Source organism: Gopherus flavomarginatus, chromosome 1, assembly GCF_025201925.1.
Source record: "Gopherus flavomarginatus isolate rGopFla2 chromosome 1, rGopFla2.mat.asm, whole genome shotgun sequence".
Taxonomy (NCBI): domain Eukaryota; kingdom Metazoa; phylum Chordata; order Testudines; family Testudinidae; genus Gopherus; species Gopherus flavomarginatus.
In genome coordinates this window covers 241,948,408-241,965,334 of record NC_066617.1, presented here as the reverse complement: position 1 = coordinate 241,965,334, position 16,927 = coordinate 241,948,408, and positions in this window count along the sequence as shown.

The window sequence follows — 16,927 nt, the reverse complement described above, 5'->3', positions numbered from 1 at the left end:
TGAAAAAGACTTAATATGGTTTTAATGTGTGTTTTGTGGACATTCTGCAATTGTTGGGTAATATGAAAGCAATAAAAGGGAGCAATTCAGTAAAATGTGTGCCTTCCTTGGGTAAGGCATCTCTGAACTGGTCAGTATATAGTAAATCCCAATGCCATGGTCATTAAGTTATCCCTTTCATCACTATGTACACAAATACTAGGCTAGAAAGACAAACCATGGATGTGAATGTCTTCATGAAGTCTGTTGTTTTCTACCAGCTGAACTGGGTTACAATGAGCACTGCACACCATGTCCCCACTAATCTTCCTCCTTGCCATCCATAGAATATTTTCCTGAGGATGGAGTCTGCCATCCTTCAGAAGGGTGGCTTGGTTTTTTGGGAAGGTTGAAAAGAAATATAAGAATAGAAAGATTCCTATCAGTTGAGTCTAAGCTTTCCCTTATTATAAAAGGACCTCCTCTGGCATGAAAGTAGGCTCTCAAAAGATGCTGTCAAAGCTGTGTCACGTCTCTTCTAGACCAGGGAAAATGGATAGTTATCAACCTTGACAACTGTACTCTAACCACATATTAGTTATGCCGAGGACGGAGCCCAAGCTGGGAAATAAGTTCTTTCCAAATTCCCTCAACAGCAGACTGAGGGCTTGTCAAGTGGAAATTAACCAAGCAGAACAAAGACACAGGTGACTAAGGTTATAAAAGGATTCACATGGGGAACACTTAGAGATAGACATACACAGGAAGTGTGTGTAAGGGAGAGGAAGGGGATGGACTGGCAAACTTCAGAGAAGAGGAGTTGGGAGGAGAAAGCTCCTTGTTTCAGCACACAAGCAATGCACTGCAACAGATAGATGCTGGACAGTCCCGGACGACACTGACTTCATCCCAAAGAATGCTATGGAGTGGTGAGGAAACTGAGGCAAGGAAATATATGTAGGATTTATTGTTTTAGATTTGTGTGTTTCTTGTATGTTTAAAGAAAACAATAATATGTTTGAATCCTGTGCAAAGTCTGTATGTTTTATGAGCTACATCTTATCACCTGGTCCCCAAGAGAGTTAAACTTGTAAGTCAGAACTGTAACCTTCAATGGGAGAGGGTGTGTTTCAGGTTTGGAAGGATTCTGTGGGGTAGGAGGCCCCTGGTTCTAGGGACTGGGCAAGAGGGCCTTGTGGTCTAAACTTTCAGGAGGGGGCACTAGATAGAATATCAGCACTCTACATAGGCACCCCAAGACAGGGACAGTGCTTGGATCTGTTCAGATTCTGAGGCTTAAAAGCCACCCAGTGCCTGGGTCCCCTCACAGCAATCTGGTGAGTAGCTAATATGGGGGCACTTAACTGGAACTGTGACAGCTTACAATGACATCAGTCATAGATATAATGCCATGTGTGGGTATGGTTGACTTTGAGAGAAGAGGTAGTCCTCCGCAGGGTGTAAAATAATCCTTTTCTGCTTCAGTAAAATAGATGTGATATTTACAAGCTGTCTTTTGGAACAGAAAATGTCAGTAAATTCTTTTAGAATAACGTCCCAAGAAGCACTATATAAAGGGGGAAATGACAGGTCTCTTTGCAGAAAGACTCTCTAAAACATTTTTATTCTCTTTTCTCTGCCATTGAAATGTCAATCTCCTAAGAGGTTAAGGATCAAGGGGAAAAAACAGCTTCTTGGAATTTTAAAAAAGGAAGGGTTTCCCCTTCATTCTCCAGCTCCATCTCCCATAAAGTTTTAGAGCTTGACACTTCAAGTTGAGTGGGTGACAGCTGAAAACAAAACCTACACATACCCCTATTGCCACTGTGACTTGTTGCTGACTGCTTTCAGGGAAGATGAAATGACCGAACATTAGAAACCCTCCTCCAACCAACAGAACAGCAATCAGAGTTCACAGCAACTTGAGAGAGCCCTCTTTACAGCACTGATTTAATGATTTATTACAGCTATTTCTATTAAACTAAATCTTTTCTATCCCTTCCAACAGACAAGACACTTTACTAATTTAGCCAGCCCTAAGTCTGGATCCTGCATACATAGATAAATGAACAACTTTCTCCCTCTTTGACCTCAAGAGGCAGAAATGCTCTCATCCCCTGAAACACACAGACTGAAAAGGGGGATTGTCAAGGTCCTGTTGGTTCAGGGTGCAAATCCAGACCAATGAGGGGTTGTGCCTGTAACCTGGGGTGCCTCACAATGCTTTGCTGCTGTAGTTTCCAACCTGGGCCTCTTGTGACCAGCCTATCAGCATGCAGGTCACACCCTGAGTGTCTGTATATTAGACAGCCCTGGTTCAGCAACTTTGGCTGCAGCAGCCTGTCCACAGCCCCACTCTGGCTTCCACCAGTCTGGGTTACTATTTTCAGGGTGACCCCAGCCCCAAATGTTCCCTGCACTGTGTACTCTGCAATGTCCAACACTCTCCTGGATAGTTCAGAGAAATCATATGGTTTGTTTGTTCCTCTAAAGACACAAAACACATCACAGCTCATTAACAGGGGTGAATACACCTTTCTCTTTAAACACGTTTATAGAGTTAGTTTATAGTAAAATAAAACAAACGCATTAACAATAGGGCATAGATTAAGTGATGCTAAGTAAAAGGAATAAAGTTAGAAAAGGTTACAAGGAAATAAAAGTGAAAACACACATCTAAACATCTAAATCTTAATCTAGCAAGATACAGACTTTTTTCAAGATGGTGTCGCTGACCAGTCATTTTTCTTCCCAGCCATGGCTAACTTTCCCTCAGTCAGGACCTTCCACAAAAGTACAAGGTGCTGGCTTCCCTTATCTTCTTAGGTAAAATATCTTTGCCTAAGCAGGTTTCTCACCTATATTCAGTTCCAAAGAATGCAAACCTCCTCCCTCCTTGGTTGAAGGATCTTCCTCAGCTTGCAAGAGCTCTGGCCTTTTGTGTCTGTCTAATGATGGAAGCCAGATATGGCTACTGTCCTTGTGTGCATCTTCCAGAAATCAGTGACCTTGCTTCAGGAGACAAGGAGCACTCCTGTATGCCCAGCTTGCTGTGTCCATGAGAAAGCTGACCTCATACTGTTCTTCCCTTCCTGTGGGCTTTGCATCTCCCCGTATGTAAATGAGGCTTCTGTTGTTTTGATTCTACCAGGCTTAATTTACATAGGACTTAGGTAAATAGCTGCTCCGCCTCCTGTCTGGGTGGGAACTGTTCCTTCCTTTGTTCGGCCACGCATTTTAAAACATGATATCAGTTAGTGTTCAGAATCCTCCTATGCTGTTAATACACGCATTTTACAGTGATATTAATTACCACTGTGTCATTAATTTTCAGAAAAGCGCTCACTCTATAAACTTGTGTAATACAATAATATTGTATACAATCGGTTGAGTCAATGACTTATCACTTGTGGTTTAGCTGAGTGCAGACACCATGCTGTCTTCTCCCCCACTTGTTAGTGTGAGGTTTTCCTCCACCCCTTGTTAACTCAATGGGTCTGTTTACAACTTATATGTAAATTGAAGTAAACACCCATTCCTTCGTTAAGGATAGACTTTTTAACTATCAGAGGGGTAGCCGTGTTAGTCTGGATCTGTAAAAGCAGCAAAGAATCCTGTGGCAAGCCATTCACAGTCTTTGTTTAATCCTGAGCTGATGGTGTCAGATTTGCAGATGAACTGAAGCTCAGCAGTTTCTCTTTGAAGTCTGGTCCTGAAGTTTTTTTGCTTAAGATTAAGGTGGCCATCCTGCAGCAAAAAAACTTCAGGACCAGACTTCAAAGGGAAACTGCTGAGCTTCAGTTCATCTGCAAATTTGACACCATCAGCTCAGGATTAAACAGAGACTGTGAATGGCTTGCCAACTACAAAACCAGTTTCTCCTCCCTTGATTTTCACACCTCAATTGCTAGAAGAGGGTCTCATCTTCCCTGATTGAACTAACCTCGTTATCTCTAGCTTGCTTGCATATATATACCTGCCCCTGGAAATTTCCACTACATGCATCCGACGAAGTGGGTATTCACCCACGAAAGCTCATGCTCCAAAACGTCTGTTAGTCTATAAGGTGCCACAGGATTCTTTGCTGCTTTTACAGACTTTTTAACAACGCTCCTGCCATACCTGGTTAGAACCCATTTTAGTTATCATTCCAATATATATCCATAACTCTTAACATCCACCAGATACAGACATCATGCAAGATTATTAATGATCAGTGAGCTGTTAGTTTTCAAATAATACTTCACAAGGCCTGTTTTGTACAAAGATGATTACAACTATGTGTACAGTGTGAATTCAGGGATGCTTAGTGTCACAGGGAAAACCTGTAAGGGCAAAAGCACTGCATTCCAAAACAGAAACACTTTGGCTCATAGAAAGTGGGTCCTGGGGCTACATTTTCCTAGGCCTATGCAGGAATATTTACCTATACCACACTTTGGAACTTTACCAAAGCCCAGCAGCCTGTGACAGATTCTGACATAACAATGAGCATAATTTGGTGCCTCAGATCATTAACTCTGTTAATCAAAACTTACCCTTCTCCCTCACCTTCCCAATTCTCCTTTGGACTTCTGCCATTTCCCCATGGCAGTCATTTTGCCCCTCTTTCCCTTCCCCTGCAATTCTCAACACTCATTTTCTAATATAAAAGCTAAACTGCAAATAGAGCTCTCTTACTCTCAATTATTCCCCCCCTACCCCCACAGTGAGCACTGAAAAATGGCCACAAAGCCACAGACTGCTGATCATTAAGCTAGAAAGAGAAAGACCAAATCCAAGGACAAAAGTCAGGATAAAAATCATCTAAAAGTATTTAAGTACCAAAGTACATCCTGATGACAAACCGCTTTGGCTGAATACCTTATCCTTGCAGAAAAAGTGGTCACTCAATGTACATTTTAGTAGTAGCTGTAAAACTGAAATAAAAATAATATAAGGTTGAAAGTTTTACTATTGTCACCTATCCTACAATAAAATAGTTTCCGTAGCAGAACGCTATATTACAATAAACAAAATTCCTCTAGTTATAAAAGATAAGTGTATACAAAATTTAAAACAAACACGTCACAATATTTAAAGGAGTAAATCACGTATACCACAATTCTGTGCGCTAGAATAATACTTATTTAAGGACCTGAAAAAGAGCTTCACAATATCAATTACTAATACCTCACAATATCTTTATTATGTATTATCATATTTCTTTTACAGCCAGGCAAACTAAGAAACAGAGGGGAGGTGATTGCCCAAGTAGTAAATCAGTGGCAGAGGTGGGATTAAATTCCCAGAAACTTGACTCCCAGTTTCCTGCTTTAACCATTTGACAACAGTTCTTTAACTGAAAGATGTGTGTTCCTGGGATGTTAATGCAATTTCTGGGTGGCTGCTTTGGATTTTGTGTCTCACATTGCCCATGTTGTACTTAATTAGCTCACAAATTTACATCTCCTCTGGTTTATTTCTTAAATGATCAAAGAGAGAAAATTAAAAAAAAAATCATACCCAGCTAGGGAAAGTAGTACTAGTACTGGAAACAAAATATGCATCATATGGGTAAATAATGAAATATATAGTTTAAAATGTTATTTGTTTTAATCATTGGTTTGTTTCAGCAATGAAAGATGTTACACGACAGTTCCATTTTCTGACAGATTTTCATGGTTTTGAACTTTATTTTCATTCTACACTGAAATGAAATTAATACCTTTCAAATGTTTCCATAAAACAGAACTGTGTCAAAGAGTCCACTTTTGGACAGAAAAGGTCAGATTTTTGATTCAGGTAATTTTCTCTCTCTCGCTGTCACTGTAAATGACCATCTACCGTGGGCCTCATAGAACTTCCAGTAGAAGGCTTTGTGGAATTCGATATTTCTTGGCAAAACATTTCAGCTTCAACAAAACATGGGGTTTAGACAAAAATTATTTTGTCAAAAATGTTCCAACCTGCTCCAATTTTAATAATAAGACATTTCAAATATAATTTCAGGTGAAACTATCTCAGAACTATCTACAGAATAGGACAATTACAGGATTATTTATATTTCTTAATTACTTATATGGTCCCTGTTATCACAGTATCTGAGTTCCTCACAATCTTTGATATCAGAGGAGTAGCCGTGTTAGTCTGGATCTGTAAAAGCAGCAAAGAGTCCTGTGGCATCTTATAGACTAACAGACGTTTTGGAGCATGAGCTTTCGTGGGTGAATACCCACTTCGTCGGATGCATGTCACCCACGAAAGCTCATGCTCCAAAACGTCTGTTAGTCTATAAGGTGCCACAGGACTCTTTGCTGCTTTTACAATCTTTAACGTATTTTTCCTCACACAGCAGACAAGTGAGGTAGGGAAGTGCCATTATACTCATTTTACAGAAGGGGAACTGAGGCACAAAGAGGCTAAAAGACATATTTTAAAGGTATTTAGGTGCCTAAAGATGCAGACAGGTGCCTAGTGGAAGTTTCTAAAGTCTGTGATTGAGAGACTATCAACTCACTGCCCCAAGCAGCTTAAATAGACAATGAATTTCAAGTACTATTGTCCTGGGCTGGATTTGAACCGATAAGACAGAGGTACTGTAGTGTAAATATTGGATTAACAATATAGTTCACAAAGAGGATCAGAAAGACACCATGCTAACACCAATTTCCCAGTCACCTGTGTGTGTGTCTCTGTGTGTGTATGTGTACACGTGCATACATATGATTCAATACTTTTTCATTATGGTACATGTAGAATAAGTTTATATATCTTTCTGGATGATTGAAGCAAGTTGTGAATAATGGATGAAATCCAAAATCTCAGGAAAGTGCCCATATAGTGCTATGCAGTTAGTGACGTACTGTTTGCTGTGTGCTGACTTGTGTCGGATGTAATAAAATAAATCCCATTGAACAAAAGCTGGTAGGCTATGGGGGAAACGTAGTCATCCAAGATGTTTTAAAAAGGACACAGTCAAGGTTACTAGCTCTAAATATTGATCTACCTTGACAGCATGTCTCACCCTGAAAGATCTTCCCTTCAGGAGTCTATCAATATATTTCTTTTTCAAAGTGATCATTCCCCGAACTGGAAAAATGAGAAAGAAATGATAGCCAGCATACAAATAACTTACTCCGAGGTGCTTAGTGAGCAAATTGCTTCACATACTACCTGCAACATACACACTATAGCCCTAATCCTGTAACTGAATCTGCACTCTTACATCGTTTTTGTGGTATTAAAAATAAATGGGCTCTGCACAGGTACAGGAGTCTGCTAGCACAGATCTAGCTGCAGAATGGAGGTCTCTCTCTCTCTCTCTCTGAAGGCAAATTTACTGGTATACTTTGACACTGATCTCCCACACTGTCACTGACCTGTTAACATTTATTTCTCTGAAAAGGAATATTTTATCCTTTAAAAAGAAATGCAGTAATGGTACCTTTGACTGTAAATCTTTCCAGAAGGGATGACAAACGTGGGGAAGTGATGGAAATGTCAAGGCAGTGTAAGCTAATAATTAGGCTTTACACTTTGTAAGTGTCCGTTTAATGCAGTGAGGGGATGACCCGAATTATTTATTTATTTAATCATTTATTTATTTATTAAATTGGTGGTACTGAATATCTATTTGAGACTCCATATAGCTATCCAAGGAACGATTTTAGAAAATATCTTCTCCAAATTAATTTTTGTAACATAGAGTTTTTTTTTGCATGAGAGAAGGTGGAGAGAGGAGTTACAGATTTGGAGGGAAGCATTAGCCCTACCTGTAATAAATTACTTTTACTTTTGATAACAATAATTTAAAAAAAACTCTCTGGCAACATGAAAATATAGCAGGAGGCCAATCAGGCTGACTATTAATATTAGGAAGGGATATGCCCTTTACACTAGTTCAGAGCTCAGAGATTCAAATCCTTGTAATACTTCTTGCTGTTTGTTCTTGGATTGTAATGATTCAGAATTTCTTAGTACCAGATCCTGCACTTCTTATTCAATGTCGTGGCTCAAAATTTGGAGTGCAATGAACACAATTTAGGAAAAGATGCGTGCAAAGATGAAATCCTAATCCCAGGCCATGCAGGTGCTGGTGCCAGATGTAAGGAGAGACACTCTTAGGCCTGGTCTACACTACGCGTTTAAACAGATTTTAGCAGCGTTAAACTAATTTAACGCTGTACCCGGCCACACTACGAGGCCCTTTATATCGATATAAAGGGCTCTTTAAATCGGTTTCTGTACTCCTCCCCAACGAGAGGAGTAGCACTAAAATTGGTATTACCACATCGGATTAGGGTTAGTGTGCCTGCAAATCGATGGTGTTGGCCTTCGGGCGGTATCCCACAGTGCACCACTGTGACCGCTCTGGACAGCAATCTCAGCTCGGATGCAGTGGCCAGGTAAACAGGAAAAGCCCCGCAAAATTTTGATTTTCATTTCCTGTTTGCCCAGCGTGGCGCGCTGATCAGCACGGGTGGCAATGCAGTCCCAAATCCAAAAAGAGCTCCAGCATTGACCGTACGGGAGATACTGGATCTGATTGCTGTATGTGGAGACAAATCTGTTCTATCAGAGCTCCATTACAGAAGATGAAATGCCAAAGCGTTTGAAAAAAATCTACAGGCTACACAGTGCTGCGTGACAAGTGTAATGGGAAGCCAGAGACTCAAATGGATGCTCATGGAGGGAGGGAGGGGGTAAGTATTTGCATTCTTGGCTGAGCTCCCAATGCCTGTAGGTTCAAACACATTGTCCGGCGTGGTTCAGGGAATAGCTCGTCAATTTACTCCCCCCCCTCGTGAAAGAAAAGGGAAAGAAATCATTTCTTGACTTCTTTCAATTTCACCCTATATCTACTGAATGCTGCTGGTAGACGCGATGCTGCAGCAGTGAAGAGAAGTATCCGCTCCTCTCCCCTCCCCGGTGGCAGATGGTGCAGTAGGACTGGTAACCGTCCTTCTTATCAACCCGTGAGTGCTCCTGGCTGGCTTCAGGTGAGGCTGGCCGAGGGCGCCTGGATGAAAACAGGAATGACTCCCGGTCATTCCCAGTAGATGGTACAGAACGGCTGGTAACCGTCTTCATCATAGCAACTGGGGGCTGAGCTTCAATCAGCCCCCTCCTGTTCATGTGAAAAGAAAAGATTCTGTACTGCCTGGACTATCATAGCAGTGGGATGTTGGGCTCCTCTCCCCCACACTGCTTAATGTCCTACCTGGACTATCATAGCACCGGGAGGCTGCCTCCCCCTCATTTTATCTCACTAACAAGTCACTGTTTCTTATTCCTGCATTCTTTATTACTTCATGACACAAATGGGGGGGACACTGCCACGGTAGCCCAGGAAGGTTGGGGTAGAAGGGAATTAACGGGTGGGGTTGTTGCAGGGGCACCCCCTGTGAATGGCATACAGCTCATCATTTCTGCGGGATCTGACACAGAGCAGCTGTACTCTCTGATACACTGCTTCTCTAGTACATTTGCCCCATATTCTAGGCAGGACTAACTCTATTTTTAGAAACCATAAAGGAGGGATTGACTCAGGGAGTCATTCCCAGTTTTGCTTTTGTGCCTCCGGCCAATCTCAGCCAGGGGCACCCATGATAGCAGCAGACAGCACAGAAGGACAGATAACCGTCATCTCATTGCCAAATTACACTTCCAGCAGACAGTACAGAACCGGTACAGAACCAGTACAGAACTGGTAACCATCTCTGCTATCATGCAAAAGCAAATGAATGCTGCTGTGTAGCGCTGGAGTATCGCCTCTGTCCGCGGCATCCAGTACACATACGGTGACTGTAAAAAAAAAAGCTGAACGGGCTCCATGGTTGCTGTGCTATGGCGTCTGCCAGGGCAATCCAGGGAAAAAGGGCGCGAAATGATTGTCTGCCGTTGCTTTCCTGGAGGAAGGAATGAGTGACGACATTTATCCAGAACCACTCGCGACAATGATTTTTGCCCCATCAGCCACTGGGCTCTTAACCCAGAATTCTAAGGGGCGGGGGAGACTGCGGGAACTCTGGGATAGCTACGGAATAGCTACCCACAGTGCAACGCTCCAGAAATCGAAGCTAGCCTCCCATGGACGCACACCGCCGAATTCATGTGCTTAGTGTGGCCGCATGCACTCGACTTTATGCAATCTGTTTTATAAAACCGGTTTATGTAAAATTGGAATAATCCCGTAGTGTAGACGTACCCTTAGGCTGCCGTAATTTTGCCATCAGTCAATGACCCTTGGAAGTAGCTGGCTGTAAGGGTTCCATCCACATCCCTTTTCTCAGATCTGCAAAATGGGGATAATGATACTGACCTCCTTTTTAAAGCACTTTTTAGATCCACTGATGCGAAGTGCTATATGAAGCTAGGCATTGCTATTATTAATTATTATTATCTTTATTATTTTTCTTATTCTATGGCAACACCTAGCGCAAAAGGGGATAAAGAATGAACTTGCTGCTTTGGTAACTCTTCACCACTGGGGAATTACTCAGGAGTGGAGTAATCCTTCAGTGGCTGCTAAAATAGCTTTAGGGTTTTAATGAATGAACAAGGTGCAATGGTAATCTGAAGGTTTGGGATAGTAACATCCACATCTCCAGGCATGAAAGGTGCTTCAATCCATCAGCTTCTCTCATGGAACCAGGCACAACTTATTCCAAAAAAATACCTGGAATGCGAGAAAGGTCAGTAAGGAGAAACACCCAGACATTTTATAGTTTTACTTTCCATTGAAATCTTTATATTACATTTTCAGTTAGAACAGCATGTGTTTTAAAGTTTGCACTTGGTGCAAAAGAGCACTAGGGAGAAAGGCTTTTCTTAGAGATGTTCACGATGAGTTTGATCACAGTTCAAATACTGATGAACTAAGACTGTTTCTCGATTCACAAAGAGAATATTTTAGCATTCGCCCTGCTTGAAACCAGGAAAAACCCTTTGAGCCTAAATGGGACTGCAGCAAAGAGAGCAAACAAGATGCCAGTTTGTACTGCAAGAAGAACCTAACTTAAATCAAAAGTATCTTTAAATTATTTGGAAAAGATAGTGATTGAAGACATGCCAGAGTTTTTCCTACAGGATGTGTGTGCCACATTTTCTCTTTCCACTCTGGGTAGCGTAGTGCTGTGATATACCTCTTTATACCCATGGTAATTACAACTGAGGCTTAGCAAGAGTCAGACCTGTTTGAAGTACAGTTCAAGAAGCATACTATGTTTTTTTAATAATCATTATATTCCTGTTTTGTAGCATGACTATATTGTTAATAAGGATATGAAGAATTTGAATACAATGCTAAAGACAAATCTTGGTGTTTGGTATTTCAGATACACACTATTGAATTCAGACAAACAACCCAGAGGTGCAGATCTCTAGCTGTAAACAAAGCATGTGTTCTACCCTTGTTAATAGTAGGTGGTTCTGAGCCTCATGAACTTTAAATATTTGTAGTGTTACTTTGTTATGAGTCAAGCAATGTGATGAGCTGTTCATACTGTGGCAGTGGAAGGCAAGATTTTTGAGTGCACAATTTGGAACCCTAAAGATAACTTTGAAATAGATACATTATTAAGAGCAAGTTAGGAAGGAGCTAAAACAGTCTTGCAAGCACACTTTTTTATTATAATTGGTGTTTGTTTGTTTTATTTAGCTCCTGTGGCTTGTTTCTAGTGTGCTAGGTTAGAGGTTAGAAAATTCCTAGATTTAATGCTAGACTTTCACCTTTGTTCCCCTATGTATTATTACACAGCTTTAAAATCAATTTGGCCCCCTTTTAACAAATGAGTAATGTGCACTGTAGGCCACAAAGAACAAAGACACTCATTGAAAAGTAAAGTGCCACCTTCTGTTTCTGATGATGATTATATGTATGACAGTGATACCGAAATGCCCCACTAAGCTACGCACCGTTTATTCAACTACCAAGAGATGGTCTTTACTCCAATGCGCTTGCAATCTAAACAGGTCAAAGAGGCAAAGGGTCTGAGAAAGGAATTATATGCAGAGCTAAAATAAATCACTTCCGTATTAAGTAAACTACTACAATCTTCAGTAAACCTCAATTTAATGTGCAGGAATCATGTATGCAGTTGTGATGGGTAGTCTGCTAACAATGCACATATACTTTTTAATGTTTCTGTCTATATCTATTCCAGCTCACTATACACAGCTGCTCTCTCTGTTCAGGTGAAAATGAGCTGAAAGTGCTGGGAAGGGGGACCTGAATGACTTAAAGAAAGTGTGGCCTTAATCCCATCATATGGGTCATATATGTGTGTATCTAGTTCCAGGAATAGGGAGAGTGGCTTTTAAACAAATACAGGTTCTAGAAAAATATGGGGAAAAATGAGAGATAAGCCTTACATTTGATACAGATAATTATAAAAAAATGCATTAGCATGAGTCACAATAAATGGCAAACACTGTATATCTTATCAACAGATTCATATACCATATTAATAGAGTGAGATATCTTTATTATGACCATTAATTTATTGTTTTCCATTGTATGTAAGTACACATTGATATATTTTTTGTTTCTAGTGATAAAACATGATTACTAGGGGCATGCGTGATGGTAAACCCTTTGCAATGCACTCTTTGGTTTTTGAGTACTAATGCCAAATCCTTGGACTTCCTAAGGGAGATTCCTCAGTGGTTAGAGACAAGTGGAGACTTCCCCAAACCCCACAGACTGCAGAGTGACATTGGAGTTGTCCATCCCTATGCCAGAGAAGGGTATGTGTGTGGAGTCATGTACTCCTTTCAGTGAATCTGGACTGTTTCAAATTGAAAATGGAACGGGCACAATTGAGATAATAACTGTGCCAGATGGAGCGTCATCTGTGAAAATTAATATTTAATACAGAGAAATTATCAAAAAAATATGGGCCTTGCCTTTTTAAATTTAAGATCAAGGGAAATACTGACATTTGACTCTGAACTTTAGCCAGGAGAGACAGTCATCCTGGGGATATGGCTAAAACATCAAGAGCTATTTACATATTAACTGAATCAGTATCAGCAGAGGTCCTGCATTCAATGTATATCAGTTGAAGTTCTCATGTAGGGTGACCAGACAGCAAGTGTGAAAAATTGGGACAGGGTGGGAGGTAAACAGAGCCTATATAAGAAAAAGACCCCAAAATTGGGACTGTCCCTATAAAATTGGGACATCTGGTCACCCTATTCTCATGTGAGCTTGTAAAAGGTCCATGTCTCAGAAATACAAAGTGGAGAGGCATACAACTGAATATATCTGAAACATGTATCTGTATATTGGGATCAGAGAAGGAAATCAATGCATGTTGTTCAGTAAAGTATGCAACCTGCTTCAGGGTACTACAATATTTCCAGGAGCCAGAAGACTTTCTTTACAAAGAATAGGCTAATGAACAACATCAACAAATCAAAAGAAAAGAAAGCTAGCTAAAGGTATTAATCTTTGCTAAAGTAACACATTGATAGACATCTATATGATGGCATTCAAAGGCAGTAACAAAAGGCAAGTGAGCAGTGAGTGTCTTTACTGTGCATTTAGTCCTTTATCTTCTCTAAAGACTCTGCACATTGGCACTTCTCTTTTCCTATGCATGATCCAGGGCCAGCTCTAGGTTTTTTGCTGCCGCGAGCAAAAAAATTGGTGGCTGCCCCCCCCCTCCCGTCCCAGCCCTGGGATCCCCCCCGCACCCACCCCCCTGTCACCCCAGCCCTGGGCTCCCCCCTCCCCCCATCAGTGCCCCCCACACACACCTCCTGCCGCCCCAGCCCTGGGCTCTCCCCCCACGCACCTGCACCCTCCTTCTGCTGCAGCCTTGGGTAACTGGTAACTCGCTCCCAGGGCGGGTCATTCAAAAGGAATTTTGGATGTGCACAGAACACAGACAGGATTGGTTCCCATATGGTTACATAACTGCAGTAAAGTGGAACAATTTTCAGCTTGTGTGATTGGAGGATATCTGGATGCATATTATAAGACTGTCCTCTATAAATGAGGAAAAGTTGAGGTGCCTTTATTATTCTTTTGTTCCACTCTTTCTTTCTATGGGGAATTTGCCAATGCAATATCACTGGCTTCCTTTTAAACAAACAAACAAAAAAAAGGCAATGGCTGTTGAAAATAGCAATTCCAGTCCTAATAACCACTGGGAAGCATTTCTTGCTCAATTTTATCCTACTTTTTCTACAGCAAGTTACAGTGGATCAGTATATTTGATTGAGGAGAAATGAAGTAACAGCTGTCCAAATTGAGCTTGAGCACTCCTGAATTTTGGGGTGTTCAAATCTGGAAGGCAGGTGCTGGGGGTGTGTGTGTGTGTGGGGGGGGCCTGTGGGCTCCACGGGGGGAGCACGGCAGCTGTCATAAACAGATAGTTAAGGGTTAATGTCTCTCTTACCTGTAAAGGATTAACAAACAGGGACTCCAAACACCTGACCAGAGGACCAATCAGGAGACAAGATAGTTTAAAATCTCAGAGGGAAGCCTTTGTTTGTGGGTTTTGGGTTTGGCTTTGTTCTCTCTGAGTCCTGGACGGAGCTAGAGGTGTAACCAGGTTTCTGCCAATCTCCCTGCTACAGTCTCTTATCTGTTCAGAATTGTAAGTAGAAAAGGCGGTCATAGTCTTTTAATTTGTTTTCTTTTTCATTTGCTTATGTGTAATTGCTGGAAGTAGCTTAAATTGTGTTTCTGCTGGAGAAAGTTTCTTTCTATTGTTTATAAGTTGAAAGACCCTGTAACTTTTTACCATCTAAAGTGCAGAGATAAACCTGTTACTTTTTTCTTTCTTTTTTTATTAAAAGCTTTGCTTTAAGACCTGTTTGAGTGTTTTCTCCTAGTTAAGGCTCAAAGAAACTTGAGTCTGTATTGCCTGAGGGAGAGAATGGTAAAGTTCCTCTTTGTGTTAGATTCACGGAGTTGAATCAGGTGATCTCCTAGTGTTCCCAGGGCGGGAAGGAGCTGGGGAGGAAGAAGGGAGCGGGAAAGGAATGGTTTATTCCCCTTTGTTGTGAGACTCAGGGAATTTGGGTCTTGGGACCCCCAGGGAAGGTTTTTGGGGGAGACTAGAGTCGATCAGGCGCTCTACTCTAAGTCCTGATTGGTGGCAGCCTATCAGATCTAAGCTGGTAATTAAGCTTAGGGGAATTCATGCTAATACCCATATTTTGGACTCTAAGGTCCAGAATTGGGAATTATATTATGACAGCAGCATGTATGCAGCAGCGTGTCTAGTGCTGCGCGGAGCCAGACACGCTGGCCTGAGTGGCACGGTAAGGGCGCTGGGGGGTTGGAGAAAGGGTAAGAGGTTCCGGGGGGGGCAGTCAAGGGACAGGGAGAAGGGGGGGTTAGATGGGTCAGGGGTTCGGGGGGCAGTCAGGGGACAGGCAGTGGTTGGATAGGCATGGGAGTCCCAGGGGTTTGTCAGGGGACAGGTAAGGGGTGGGGTCCTGGGGGGAAGTTGGGAGGGGGGGGTCTCAGGAGGAGGCAGTTGGGGACAAGGAGAAGGGAGGCTTAGATGGGGGTGGGGTCCCAAGGGGCAGTTAGGGGCAGGGGTCTCAGGAGGGGGCAATCAGGGGACAAGGAGCAGTGGTCTTAGATATGGGGTGGGGTTCTGGGAGGGGGTGATCAGGGGACAGGGAGCGGGGGGGGAGTTGGATGGGTTGTGGTTTCTGTGGAGGCCAGTCGGAGGGAATGGATGGTGGCAGGGTGGGGCTACTCTCCCTCCCTGTGGAGTGTCCTATTTTTTGAATGTTAAAATATGGTCTCCCTACCATTCACAGCACTCACAGCAGGCTGTCTTATGAGGTCCCCCTCCTTCCTTTCCAGTTGGTAGTGCCCAAGGGAATGCTGGGAAATGTAGTTCTTTCCCTGCTCCAGGGCTGGCTCTATAGGCAGGGAGGTAACCAAGGAACTACAGTTCCCAGAGCCCCCTGTTGGTTCTCAGCTTCCCTGCCGCCCCTGCAAATGGGCTGCCCCAAGCAGGTGCTTGCTTTGCTGGTGCCTAGAGCTGCCCCTGGCATGACCTCAGCTACAGTTAGCTTTCTTGCTTTAAGCCTTTTCACATGTTTTGTTTTGGGGCCATTCCCTTTCCTGGAAAGGTTCCTGAACAAAGGAAAACAGTAAAGCTGAGCAAAATTTGAATTTCCATCTCATTGTAAATTCTGTCATTTCAAGATTTATTTTCACCCCAAAGAGGGATGAGAAGTTGACATTGCAAAATAGAAATTCTGAAATATTACAATTTGCAAATGTCATAAATTTTGTTTTCACATTTTTGATCTAAACAAAATATTTTGACATGCTTCAAACAAAAATATTTCATTTTGGTTTGTTGAACTGACCTGAAACACTTTATTTTGAGCTAGCTCAACATTAAACTGCATTTCCACATTGTGGTGCTTTGCTTCATGGGGGTTGTCGTTCAGGAGCCTGATGCTCCCTTTCTTTCCATTGGGCCGGGATCTCTGTCTGGTCAGACTGCATTTTCCATGTAGTCTTGGGATTTATAAGATGCATCACATACCTTGATCACAGGAAAATCTGCATTGAATTATGGGAGATATAGTCCTTCAGGTACCCAGGCCCGTACGAAAAAATATTGGCCTGAAATACAACTCCCATAGAAATATGCACTGAGAGAGAAATTCTGGTTAATGTTTTGTTGAACTGATTCAAAACAAATCTTTTCAGGTCAGTTCAACAAAATGATATATTCTATTTTAGGTCAAACTGAAATTGACACTTACCTGGGTGGCAGGTGGGAGGTCCCTGGCTCCCACTGGCATGTACCTTCAGCTCCTAGGTGGAGGAGTCAGGGGGCTCTACATACTGCCCATGCCCACAGGTGCTGCCCTCACAGCTCCCATTGTCCAGGAACCGCAGCCAATGGGAACTGCAGAGCCAGCGCTTGTGGCGGGAGCAGCACGTGGAGCCCTCTGGTGGCTGTCCCTCTAGGAGCTT